We start from the raw sequence: 13,957 nt of genomic DNA on the forward strand, positions 1-13,957 counted from the left end.
ATCCGACTAGGAACCATGAGGTTGCAGGTTCGGTCCCTGCCCTTGCTCAGTGGGTTAGGGATCTGGCGTTGCCGTGAGCTGTGGTGTGGGTCGCAGACGCGGTTTGGATCCCACGCTGCTGTGGCTCTGGTGGAGGCTGGTGGCTACAGCTCTGATTGGACCCCTAGCCTGGGAACCTCCATATGCCGCAAGAAGCGGCCCTAGAAAAGGCAAAAAAAAAAAAAAGAAAAGAAAAGAAAAGAAAAATGAAGAAACAAACTTACAGTTACCAAAGGGGAAGTGGGGGAGGGATAAATCAGGAGTTTGGATGAACCGATACACACCTACTATAGCCGAAATACGTAAACAACAAGGACCTACTTATAGCACAGGGAACTGTATTCAGTATCTTGTAAGAACCTATAATGGAAAAGAATCTCAAAAAGAAGGTATATCTATATACATATATGTAATATATGCACTATACGTAACTGAGGCGCTTTGCTACACCCCTGAAACCAACACTGTAAATCAAGTACCCCTGAATTCAAACCTGAAAAGCTGAGGATCATTGTGGGAAGATCTGAGAGGGGCTCTTACCACCACCAGATCCAGCTGCTTTGAAGAGTAAGACGCAGGCCTGAAAGTGGTAGAAACGAGAGCTCTGGAGTATCGGTCACAGCAACCACTTACAGAGCCCACCAGCACTGAGCTCCCACGCCTGCTTTCTTTCCTCCTCCACCAGGGCTGATGGCATGACCCCTGAATGCCAACGCTAGGCTACACGTGGAGCCCCTGGGTGAACCCACTGGACACGGCCCTCACCCTGTGGGAGCCCGTATTCTCCTGGGGGAACAGACAAATAAAATAGTGACAGAGGGTGACAAGTGCTGGTGTTCGGTGACAATAGGAGAGACCGACTTTAGGCCATCAGAGACAGCTTCTCTCTTTTCTTTTTCCTTTTTTTTTTGGTCATTTTAGGGCCGAGCCTGCAGCATATGGAGGTTCTAGTCGGAAGCTAGGGGTCTAATGGGGGCTGTAGCCGCTGGCCTACACCACGGCCACAGCAACGTGGGATCTGAGCCATGTCTGCAACCTACACCCAGCTCACGGCAACGACAGATCCTACAGATACTTAACCCACGGAGCGAGCCCATGGATCAAACCTTGTCCTCATGGATGCTGGTCAGATTCGTTTCAGCTGAGCCACCGACAGGCACTCCGGAGAAGGCCTCTCTAAGAAACCTATATTTGAGCTCAGGGTCGTAGGGCGAAAGGATTGAAGCATCTGGACCACGGAGAGAACACTTCAGAGCAGAGCCGCCAGGACAAAGGCTGGCCGTGTGTCCTGGGACCCCAAAGGCAGCTGAGACTGGCACCTCGTGGGCCAGGGAGAAGCCTGGATGAAGTGGGCCAGGCTTGCGGGGCGAGGGCTTGGTGGGGAGTAAGGATTTTTGCTGAGGACTGTTTGATGGAATTAAACGCGCTGATGCGTGCAAGTGCACTGAGTGGAGCGTGCACACAGCGGGTGCTCGGTAAATACTAGCCCTTCTGATGAGGATGAAATGCTTGGGGGAGTTTTGGGTTGCTTTAAGGGTGCCACCGGATCATACCTGGGTTTTGGAAGCGGTTCCCCACAGCCTTACAGGCGGGAGGTCTTACAGGCGCAGGATGCTGGAGGTGGGAAGGCAAAAGCTGGGAAGCCTCAGGGAGGCTTCACAGGGGTAGAGAAGGGGCCGGGAGCTGCTGCGAGATGAAGGTTAAGTCTTGAGGATGCAGCAGCTTGGGGTGGGGGGTGGGGGGCGGGGGGGCAAGGAGCCAGCCTGAGAAGATGTTGCTGAGCCTTGCAGCCTGTGTGTCAGGGGTGGGTCTCCAGAGAGACAGGAAGCACAGGAGGGGGGCCCGTTTCTGCAAGGGACCCTAATGAGTTGGCTCAGGAGTTTGGCTGGGCCCATGCTGATCGGAGGTGACGTCAGAACACCCGGGCAGCGGCAGCGGCGGCGGCGGCGATGCCCTGCACGCAGGTGGGAGTCCACCCAGATTCAGCGACTAGGCTCCTGCTTCTGTTCACAAGATTAAAGTGTATTAAGTTAATGAGCGCCCCTGCTGCTGACTTGTGCCAGGGTTCATTTTCATTTGCGTTTTGAAAATGTGGCAGAGAATGGATGGCGGTGAATATCCCTCTACTTCTTTTCTCAGATTTTTTTTTTTTTTTTGAATAGTGCCTGAATCGAAAGCCGGAAAATTAATATATGTATAACTAATTGCTTTTACGGAAATCAGGGATTATTTAACCGACCTCTCTCTCAACCAAAAGGTTACTTATTATTAAATGGATGAATAAACAACCCCTAAGGAAAGCACTACGTTCTGTCTGTAGGTATCAGTGATTTTGAATTGGGTCTGTAGGTCTTTCCTCCAGAGATTTTGTTGACCTGTTGTTTTTGAAAAGCCTCATGGCAGATATCCAGGTTAGCTTGTATTACTTAAAGTAAGTGCTCTAAAATCGTTTAAGATAGCTTCCTATTTCCATAAAAGTCTGGGGCAGCATTTCCTTGGAAAAGAGAAGTTGGTTTCATTTCATCCATTTAAGAACTATATACTCAGAATTCCCATTGTGGTTCAGCAGTAAAGAACCCGACTAGTATCCATGAGGATGCGGGTTCGATCCCTGGCCTCGCTCAGGGGGTTAGGGACCTGGTATTGCTGTGAACCCAGAGGACAAAGAGAATAGGGCACAGTAGAGAAAATGAGACAGCAGTGCAAGAAAATGACTGGAGAGCAGAGAAGAAAGGAGGAGAGAGAGACAGAGAGACCGGTAGATGGGAGCCAGCTGGCCTGGAGCCGTGGCGCGGTTTGCACTTCACCCCCAGGGTAATGGGTAGCCATGGAACACCTCTAAACACAGGAGTGACATGGCCAGAGGTAGGGTCTCCCCAGGGCATTCTGGTTGCCACAGAGACAGGGTCTGAAGGAGGCAAAGTCGAGGCTGGATGTCGGGGTGCTGTGGATGGAACGTCCAGGGGAAACCGATGGTAACTGAGATTGAGGCAGGTCTGGGGATGGAGTGAGTAGATGGCGGAGTTTGGACAGATGGCGTGTCAAGGGTCTTAGCTGGTGAGTGTGTAATAAGCCCCCCGATGTTGAAATTCTTCATCCTTTCCTCCTTCGACCCACTTCCCTCTCTCGTCTGTCTCCTTCGGGCCCCTGAACCACACCAACCTTTCTTTCACATCCAGAGAACACTTTTGTGTCTTCATGCGGTTTGACCTCCTGGCAGTTATTGGCCCGGGCGACTCTGCCTTCTTGAAGTGCTCTCCCTCCTCTGCCTTGGCAGCCCCACCGCGCTTCCCGTGTTTGCTCCTGCCTCTTCGGCTGATTCATCTCAGACGTTTCCTCCTGTTGTCGTTCATCCTCCAGACACTGCAGAGCCTCGGGACTCCGGCGGGGACGCTCCCCTTCTCCAGCCTTTCCCTAGGGGGTCTCTTTCATCCTCATCTTTCCTCCCCTTTCTTTCTCTCTTTCTTTCTCTCTTTCCCTCTCTCTGTCTATTGTTGGCCACACCTGCAGGACGAGAAAGCTCCCAGCCCAGGGATAGCACCCGTGCCGCAGCCCGATCCTTAATCTGCTGAGCCACCAGGCAACGCCTCTCCTCCATCTTCGAGGCCATCTCCTGGCTGATGAGAACTCTCACATGTACCCCTCCAGCCCTCGTGTCTTCTCTGGTCACCAGACTTGGGTATCTATAAACTACCTGCTCCTTGACCTCACATTAGGCTTCCCCTTGGGCATGTGAACATCTCTGTAAGCATCCCAACAGGTGTTCCTGCCTTCTTACCCTCTAGGAGCCACCAGCTGCAGTTACTAGTACCAAACACCTGCAAGTCATCCTTAACTTCTGGTCCCTTCTCCCGCGTGCAATCCAAAGGCAAATCCCAGCTCTGTCCCACTTTAAAAACATACAGCAGGGGTTCCTGTCGTGGCTCAGTGGAAATGAATCTGACCAGGAACCATGAGGTTGCAGGTTCGATCCCTGGCCTTGCTCAATGGGTTAAGGATGCGGCGTTGCCGGGAGCTGTGGTGTAGGTCACAGACATGGCTTGGATCCTGCGTGGCTGTGGCTGTGGTGTAGGCTGGCAGCTGTAGCTCCCATTCGACCCCTAGCCTGGGAACCTCCATATGCCATGGGTGCGGCCCTAAAAAGCAAAAAAAAAAATACGGTAACTCTCTCCTCTTCTCCCCGTCTCCACTGCCACCATCCTGGCCCTCGTTTCCACTGGCTCTCACCTGGATGCTGCAAAACCCTCAAGTAACCTGTCTCCCTCTGTCCTTGCTCTATTCCAGCCTATCGTCCAACCATCCTCTACGTTTTTTCTTTTTTAATTTTGGCAAATCACTTTATCATAAAAAATCCAAAGATTACAGAACTCCTCCCACTTTTCGTTGTTGTCGTAATTTGTGTCCTACAATGCAAGGAAAATGAACAAATACTTACTGAACTTCTAGATGCAAGGTTACATGCCAAGGAGGAAGAAAGCTGACCGTGACCCAGGCCATAGAGAAACCGAAAACCCACGAGGAGCGAGATGGCATGTGCATAGAGGTTGTTTCAACACAAGAGTGAAAATGGCATTTCCTGTGACAGAAGTGCTGATCAAGTCTTCTTGAAATTCAGAAAAGGAAGATTTCAATTCTGACCGAGCGGGTAGGCATGGTTCCTTGGGGAGGAAGGGCTTTCGAGGGATCCTGAGGCGGGTAGGCAGGATGGGAGCCTGTTGAAATTAGAGGAAAGGACATTGGAAGGAGAAGGACCAAGACAGCGGTGAGGAATGAGAAATGGCTCCGTTTGGTTGGTGGGGGGAGAGCCAAGGGCAGCGGGAGAGAAAGCTGGAGAGCAGGTGACATCACAGAATGCCTTGAATGACACGCTGAAGAGTTTGACCCTCTTTTGCCATAGGGTGAGTTTGACCCTCTTGCCATAGGGTGGAGGCAGTGGAAAACAGGTTTTTGAGCAGGTTTTTGAGCAGGAGAGGCTCATGAACAAACTTTAAGTGCCTGTAATGATCTAGAGGGGGTACAGTTTCCAGCCCCTCATTTCCTCTCTGCCTCTCCAAAGTGACGCGCTTGTCATCACAAAGCTTTGGAACGCGCCTCTCTTTGAGAGGGAGCTCGATGGAGCCTCTTCTGGAGAGTGGGCTGCACGGAGCTATTCCGTTCTAACGAATGGGATAAGCAGGGCGGGGTGAGATGTCTCCACATGGGTCACAAAAAGACACCGTGGTTTCCATCTTGGTCACCGTCACCCGGGTCACAGGCTTTGGAGGCAGACAGACGCCGAGGCGCCGGCAGGACAGCCCCAGGGGGAGGACGGTGCGGTGAGAAGCTGAGCCTCCTACGCCAGCCAAGAAAGTGAACTTGGAAGTGGGTCTCCCACTGCCTGTGAACCCCACTTGACATCTTGTCTGCAGCCTCATGAAAGCCCTTGAACCAGAGCCACGAGGGAATTCCCATTTGGGGTAAAATTTCTCATGCAGCAAACATTAATGCATAAAGCTGTAAAGAGTGACCTTTTCAAACATAAATCAGGGATTCCTTGTGGCTCAACAGGTTAAGAATCTAGAACAGTGTCCGTGAAGTTGCGGGTTCGATCCCTGGCCTCGCTCAGTGGGTTAAGGACCCGGCGTTGACGTGAGCTGTGGTGTAGGTCACAGATGTGGCTCGGATCTGGTGTTGCTGTGACTGTGGCATAGGCTGGCAGCTACAGATTGGATTCAACCCCTAGCCTGAGAACTTTCATATGCCGTGGATGTGGCCATAAAAAGAAAAAAGATAAAAAGAAAAAAAAAACCCATAAATCAAATTATGCCCTTCTGTATTTGATACTCACCAGTGGCTTTGGTTTCAGCTGAAAGAGAAACCATTTACTTATATGTGGCATGACAACAGAATGAGATCAACAAATCCCCCCTCCCCAAAACTGGACAAAACGGTCAAAAACAAGCATTGCAGCCTTGTGCAAACTGACCAAAGGCATTCAACAAACTGAGAAGCCTTTCTTAATGAAAATCACCGGGAGTTCCCGTTGTGGCTCAGCAGTGACGAATCTGACTAGCATCCTTGAGGACGCAGTTTCGATCCTGGCCTCACTCAGTGGGTTAGAGATCCAGCATTGCTATGGCCGTGGTGTAGACTGGCAGCTGTAGCTTTGATTTGACTCCTAGCCTGGGAACCTCCAGATGCTGCAGGTGCGGCCCTAAAAAAGGCAAAAAAAAAAAAGAAAGAAAAGAAAAGAAAATCTCCATGCTTCACGTAGGAGCAGTGTGACTCAGTGACATTTTTGCCCGTGTACGTTCCTGCTCTTGAAAGCAACAAGGCAAATATAATTAATGACTGACTTCTCATCAAAAATAATTGAGACCGAAGGCAGCAAAATGACATTCTCGAAATGCTGAAAGAAAACCAACTGTCAAGCAAGAATTCTCTGCCCAACAAATATAAAAAATGAAGGTGAAATAAATACATTCTCAGATAAACAAAGACTGAAAGACTTTGTGGCTAGTGGACCTGCTGTATGAGAAATACTAAAGAGAAGGTCTTTAAGTTGAAATTACTGCTAGATTGTAACTTGATTTCATGGGAAGAAATGAAGAATGTCAGAAAGAGTAAATTGAAAAGATTCTATAAATAGATTACATTTCTCCTCTTGCCTTTTAAAAAATACATAAAATTGGATGAGACGATGGATAGTTGGGTTCATAATAGCACAGAGGATGGGAGGGAGAATGAGACATGGGAGCAAAGTTGCCCTGTTTTACTGAAATTACTTTAATGTTGCTTTGAAGCAGGTTGTGCTAAGGTAAGATGTATACTGTTAATCCCTCACAGCAATACTAATATAACAACTTTTTTCTGGTTGTGCCCATGGCATGTGTAAGTTGCCAGGCCAGGGGTCAAACCTGCCCCACAGCAGTGACCCAAGCCACTGCAGTGACAGCACTAGATCCTTAATCCCCTGTGCCATAGGGAACTCCCTAAAATAACTTTCGTTTTATTTTAATTACTTATTTTTGGCCATACTCATGGCTTGTAGAAGTTCCCAGGCCAGGGATCATACCTGCACCATAGTAGCATCCTGAGCCACAGCAGTGACACCAGATCCCTAACCCACTGAGCCACGGGGGAACTCAAATAACTTTTTTTTTGGTCTTTTTTAGGGCCGCACCTGTGGCATATGGAGGTTCCCAGGCTAGGGATCTAATCAGAGCTGTAGCCACCGGCCTAAGCCACAGCCACAGCAACGCCAGATCCGAGCCATGTCTGTGACCTACACCACAGCTCACGGCAACGCCAGATCCTTAACCCGCTGAGCAAGGCCAGGGATCGAACCTACAACCTCATGGTTCCTAGTCGGATTCATTTCCACTGAGCCACGATGGGAACTCCTCAAATAACTTTTAAAAAGTAGAAAAAAAATCCACAGATATGTGGTTCATGAAAACATATTTAATGTCAAATAAGGCAGCAAAGGAGAGCAAAAGACACAAAAGACAAATAGAAAATCGATAGCAAGACACTGGCACAGATCTGGTCATATCAGGAATGTCATCAAATGTGAAAACACTAAAACTTTCCCAAGACAGAGACTGTCAGACTGGATGACAAAGCAAGACCTAATCGTGTTTTCTCTTTAACGAAACACCATAGATTTGAAGACACAAATAGGTTGAAACTAAAAGGACAGAAAAAAAGACAGCATGCAAATAGCAACCATGAGAGAGCTGGAGTTTCTTTGTCAATATCAGACAAGGAGACTTTAAGACTTCAAGATAAATTGTAACCGTAAATAGATCAATACCTGAGTTAAATATAACAATTATATGTGTATATATATATATGTGTGTGTGTGTGTGACCCTCTGTTGGTTAACCCAGAGTAAATCATGGAAAGATTGGCTGACGTGAAAGGAAAAATAGGCAACTCAGCAATAATCGTTGGAAGTTTCAGGATCTTGCTCTTGACAATCGATGAACAGCTGGACCAAAAACGTCAGCAAAGATAGGACTGTCAAGTGGAGCAGTGGCTCTGGAAACTACCACAGCAGCTCCTCAAACCCTTACAAATATAATTATCACCTGATCCAGCAGTTCCACCTGTGTTTATCCGAAAGAAATGAAAGCAGGGTCTCAAGAGATATTTGTACACATGTTCATAGCAGCTTCGTTCACAAGAGTAAAGAATAGCGGTGAACGCAACCCAGGGGTCCGCTGAGGGATGGCTGGATGAACAAAATGCCGTCTATGTGACGATGGACTATCGCTCAGCCTCAACACGGAAGGAAACCTCCCCACGTGCTACAGCAGGGATGAAACTTGAGGACACAACGTTAGGAGAAATAAGCCAGACCCCCAAAGACGCATATTTTATAAGTCGCCCTATATGCAGTATCTAAAGTAATTGAGTTCGTAGAGACAGAAAGTAGAATGGGGGGGTACAAGGGGAAGGGTGAGGGTGAGGGAAGTTATTTTGTAATGGGTACAGAGTATCAGATTGGTGAAGTACGAAAGCTCTGGAGATCTGTGTGAGAGCAATGGGAGTATATTACTGTTACCAAACTGTGCGCTTGCAAACAGTTAAGACGGTACATTTCATGTTATGTGTTCTCACCACAGGCAAGGAATTGAAAAGGGTGTAGAAGCCTTGAACAATGCCCTCAACCCACTTGGTCTGACGTTTCCGGAAGACACCCAAAGGCTACCATGTGAAGACTTGCAAAGGTGAGATTAGGAACTGGAGACTCTTGTACTAAGTGAAGCAAGTCAGAAAGAGAAAGACAAATACCGTATGATGTCACTTCTATCTGGAATCTAACAAGTGGCACACGTGAACCCATCTAGAGAGAAAAGAAACAAACTCATGGACTTGGAGAACAGATTTGCGGTTGCCAAGGCGGGGGGGGGGGGGGGAGTAGGATGGACTGGGAGACTGGGGTTAATAGATGCAAACGATTGCATTTGGAGTGGATAAGCAATGCGATCCTGCTGTACAGCACAGGGAACTCTATCTAGTCACTTGCGATGGGACGTGATGGAGGATAATGTGAGGAAAAGATGGGTATATATGTATGTATGACTGGGTCGCTTTGCTGTACGGTAGAAATTGACAGAACACTATAAATCAGCTATAATGGAAAAAATAAAAGTCATAAAAAAGTAAAAAAAAGGAAAGAGAAAAGAAGACACAAATGACTGTTATCAGAAAAGAAAGAGAACATCACTACAGATTCTTGGATATTAAAAATACAAGAAAGGAATATTAAGAACAACTCTATGCCCACGAGTTTCATAACAGATGAAACAGGTAAATTCCCTCAAAGATACAATGTGCCTAATCTCACTCAAGAAGAAATAGACAATCTTGGGAGTTCCCGACCTAGCTCAGTGGTTAACGAATCCGACTAGGAACCATGAGGTTGCAGGTTCAATCCCTGGCCTTGCTCAGTGGGTTAAGGATCCGGCGTTGCGGTGAGCTGTGGGGTGGGTTGCAGACGCGGCTCTGATCCTGCGTTGCTGTGGCTCTGGCGTAGGCCGGTGGCTACAGCTCCCATTAGACCCCTAGCCTGGGAACCTCCATATGCTGCGGGAGTGGCCCTAGAAATGGCAAAAAAAAAAGACAAAAAAAAAGAAGAAATAGACAATCTGAATGGGCCTATATCTGTTAAAGACATTGAATCCACAATCAGTAGTTTTCCTCGGCGTTCCCGTTGTGGCTCAGCAGTAATGTACCCAACTAGCATCCATGAGGATGCAGGTTCCATCCCTGGCCCCGCTCGGGGGCTTAAGGATCCTGTGTGGCTGCGGCTGTGGTGGAGCCTGGCAGCTGCCGCTCCAATTTGACCCCTAGCCTGGAACTTCCATATGCCACCGGTGCGGCCCCAAAAAGACAACCACAAAAAACAAAACCAAAAAACAATCAATATCCTTCCAAACAGAAAGTAAAAGCCCAAGACTCTTGACTGGTGACTCCTGCTACCCCTCTAAGGGAGAAATTACACCGCTCCTCCGCCACTTCCTTCAGCGCATAGAAGCCCAGGAGAGCCTCCCAATTCCTTCCAGGAGGCCAGCGTTCCCCTAATACCAAACCAGACAAAGGCACCGCAAGAAAAGCAAACTACAGACCCACGTCGCTCACGAAAAACGTCGCCGACCATATATCGGCACCTCAGACCTGACAACGTATTATAAAAAGGGTGATGAATCACGACCAGGCGAGGTCTCCAGGTACGCAGAGCTGGTCAACAGGCGAACACCCACCACATCGACAGGCTGAAACAGAAAAATCACAAGATCACATCAACAGGCACAGGAAAAGCATCCCACAGAATCCAGGACTCATTCAGGATAAACACGTTCGGTAAAGAACAGAGGGGAGCTGCCCAATCTGACAAAGACTATCTGAGAAAAACAAACAACAAACACACACACACACACCCCCAAAAAACCGCTTTTGGCTGACGTCATACTTAATGGCGAGACACTTGAAGCTTTCTTGCTGAGCTCAGGCAGGAGGCAAAGATAAGCCCTCTCCCCACTGCTTCTCAGCGTTGTACCGAAAGTCCTAGCTGATGGCATGACACACGAAGGTAAAACGAGAGGGACACAGCTTGGGGAGGAAAAAAGAAAACGGCCGTGTTGGCAGACGGTTGTCTACGTGGAAAGAATACACCCCCGACTCCTGGGACTCGAAAGCGGTCGTAACAGAATGGGAGACGACGAGCTTGAGATACAAACGTCCATTGCTTCCCTACACAGCAGCAATGAACAAGTGGACTCTGAAATGGAAAACACAATAGCACTCGTATGAGCACCCAAGAAAGGGGCTCTAGTGTAAAACTCACCAAATATTTGTAAGGCCTGCGAGGAAAGTTGGAAACTCTGGTGATAAAAATCAGCCAACCGCCACGGAGAGAGAGTTCAGTTTGTGGGCTGGCAGACCGGGTATGGCCAAGACACCGATTCTTTTCAACTCGATTGGGAAATTCCAGGCAATGCCGTCATTTGCTCTGTGGATGTGAACACACCGACTCTAAAGTTGATGAGAAGAGAGAAGCGTCCCGCTAGAGCCAACTCGCTATCGAAGGAGATAAATACGTCTAAAGACTGACATGACCAAGCTTCAAGGCTTCCTGGAAAGCTATTCCAGCTGTGACATTGTTCTCCTGGCAAAAGAATGGGCAAATAGAGCGATGGGGTAGATAGGAGTTCCCGCTGTGGTGTAATGGGATCAGTGGCATCTCTGCAGCGTTGGGATGCAGGTGCCACCCTGGGCCTGGCACAGTGGGTTGAGGATCTGGCATGGCCATCGCTGCAGCATAGGCTGCAACTGAGGCCCAGATCTGATCCCTGGCCCGGGAACTCCACATGCCTCGGGGCAGCCAAAAAAAAAAAAAAGAGAGAGAGAGAGTGTAGAAATAGACCCACATAATTATGTCAACTGAGTTTTAACAAACGATCAAAGGCAACACAATGGAGAAAAGACAGTGTTTCTAACAACAGGTGCTGAAACAATCGGATAGCCACTTGCAAAAAAAAAAAGAAATTAATCTTGATGCAGACCTTACTCCTCTCACAAAAATCAACTCCAATGGATCACAGACCTCAGGGCTAAACACAGTAACTCCCGGAAAATGACAACAGAGAAAACTCCATGACCCTCCGTTTGGTGATGACTTTTCGGGTGTAACACCAAAGGCACAATTTATGAAAGAAACAAGGGAAAGTCGGGACTCCTTTTCCTCCTGGCGCCTCTTTACCGCCTTGTCTCTGCCGACTCAATGAACGTGGTTACACTTATGCTGGTACGGTGACTGTCACAACCCAGTTTTACAGCGTGTCCACCCCAAACCCCCAGCCCATCCCCCCACCCCGCAACCTGTCTCCTCTGGAAAACACAAGATTTTCAAAGTCTGCGAGTCAGGATCTGTTCTGCAAAGAAGTTCGTTGTGCCCTTTTTTCAGATTCCACATGTAAGTGATAGCATTTGACGTTGGCGTCTCACTGCCCGGCTGACTTCCCTTAGCGGGGTAATTCCTAGGTCCATCCATGTTGCTGCAAATGCCCGTAGGTCTTTCCTTTCCGTGGCTGAGTAAGGTTCCGTTGTGTGTACGGACCACGTCTTCTTGATCCACGCCTCTGTCGATGGACATCTAGGTTGTTTCCATGTCTTGGCAACTGTGTATAGAGCTGCAATGAACACTGGCGTACACGTGTCTCTTCGAGTCATGGTTTTCTCTGGATCGATGCCCAGGAGCGGGATTGCTGGATCAGACGGTACTTCCACTTTCAGTTTTCTGAGGACTCTCCATACTGTTTTCCACAGTGGTTGCACCAAGTTAACCTTCCCACCCACAGGGTTAAGGGGGGGCCCTTTCCTTCACACCCTCTCCAGCATTTACTGTCTGTAGACTTCTTGACGACGCCCCTTCTGGCCAGCGTGAGGCGGTGGCTCGTAGCAGGTTTGAAGCGCGTGCGGGTCTCTAATGATGCGTGATGTTGATCACAGTTGCCTGGGTTTCTGGCCATCTGTATGTCTTCTTTGGAGAGGGGTCTGTTCAGATCGTCCGTCCATTTTTGGAAGGGGTGGTTTGCTTTTTCGGTAGGGAGCTACAGGAGGTGTTTCTAAATCTTGGAGATGAATCCCTTGTCAGTCGCTTCACTGGCAAACATTTTCTGCCATCCTGTGGGTTGCCTTTTTGTGTTGTTTAGGGTTTCCTTTGCAGAAACTTTTCAGTTTAGTTAGGTCCCGTTTGTTTATTTTTCCTTTTATTGTCATGATTCTAGGAGGTGGATCTGAGAAGATGTTGCTGTGGTTTGTGTTGGAGAGTGTTCAGCCTCTGTTTTCCTCGAAGAGTTTTATAGTATCTGGTCTTACGTTTAGGTCTGTAATCCATTCTGAGTTTATTTTTGTGTGTGGTGTTAGGAAGTGTTCTAGTTTCATCTTTCCCATCTAGCTGTCCAGTGTTCCCAGCACCGCTTATTGAAGTACCCATATGTGCACTGTTTCCTTTGCTCATAGTTCCTAGCTACATCTCCAAATTTCTTTTTACAGTCGTTTTTCTTCTTTTTGGAGTACCTTTTTTAGAAGGTCCTTTAGTGAGAGACTGTTAATATACAGTCTCTTGGATTTTTATTTGCTTGAAAATGCCTTTATTTAATATCTCTTCAAATATTAGCTCTTCCTCCATTTTCTTTATTATCTCCTCCTGTACTTCAAATACATTCACTTTTAGATTCAATTTATGATGTGAAGATGGATCAGAGTTCAGGTGTTGTCACCCTGGTCCCACATGAGAGAGTGTCTCATCAACTTGACTTTGATCATTGGTTGGTTTCCTTTCAGAGGTCTATCTCAGGATGGCTTTGGCTATTCTGGGTCTTTTGAGCTTCCATACAGACTTTAAAATATTTTGTTCTAGTTATGTGGAAAATGTCCTTGGTAATTTGATAGGGATTGTATTGAATCTGTAGATTGCCTTGGGTAGTATAGTCATTTTGATAATATTGATCCTTCCAATCCAAGAGCATGGTGTATCTTTCCATCTGTTTGTGTCATCTTTGATTTCTTTCATCAGCATCTTTTGGTTTTCAGAGTACGGGTCTTTTGTCTCTTTAGGTAGGTTTATTCCTAAGTATTTTATTATTTTTGATGTGATGGTAAATGGGATTGTTTCCTAATTTCTCTTTCTGATATTTCATTGTTAGTATATAGAAATGCAGTTGATTTCTATGTATTAATTTTGTATCCTGCAACTTTTCCAAATTCATTGATGAGCTTTAGCAGTTTTCTGGTAGTGTCTTTAGGATTTTACAGGTAAGGTATGTCATTTGCAAACAATGATAGTTTTACTTCTTCCTTTCCAATTTGGATTCCTTTTATTTCTTTTTCTTCTCTGATTGCTATGGCTAGGACTTCCAGAACTATG

This window comes from Phacochoerus africanus, chromosome 3 (assembly GCF_016906955.1).
Source record: "Phacochoerus africanus isolate WHEZ1 chromosome 3, ROS_Pafr_v1, whole genome shotgun sequence".
In the NCBI taxonomy this organism is placed as follows: Eukaryota; Metazoa; Chordata; class Mammalia; order Artiodactyla; family Suidae; genus Phacochoerus; species Phacochoerus africanus.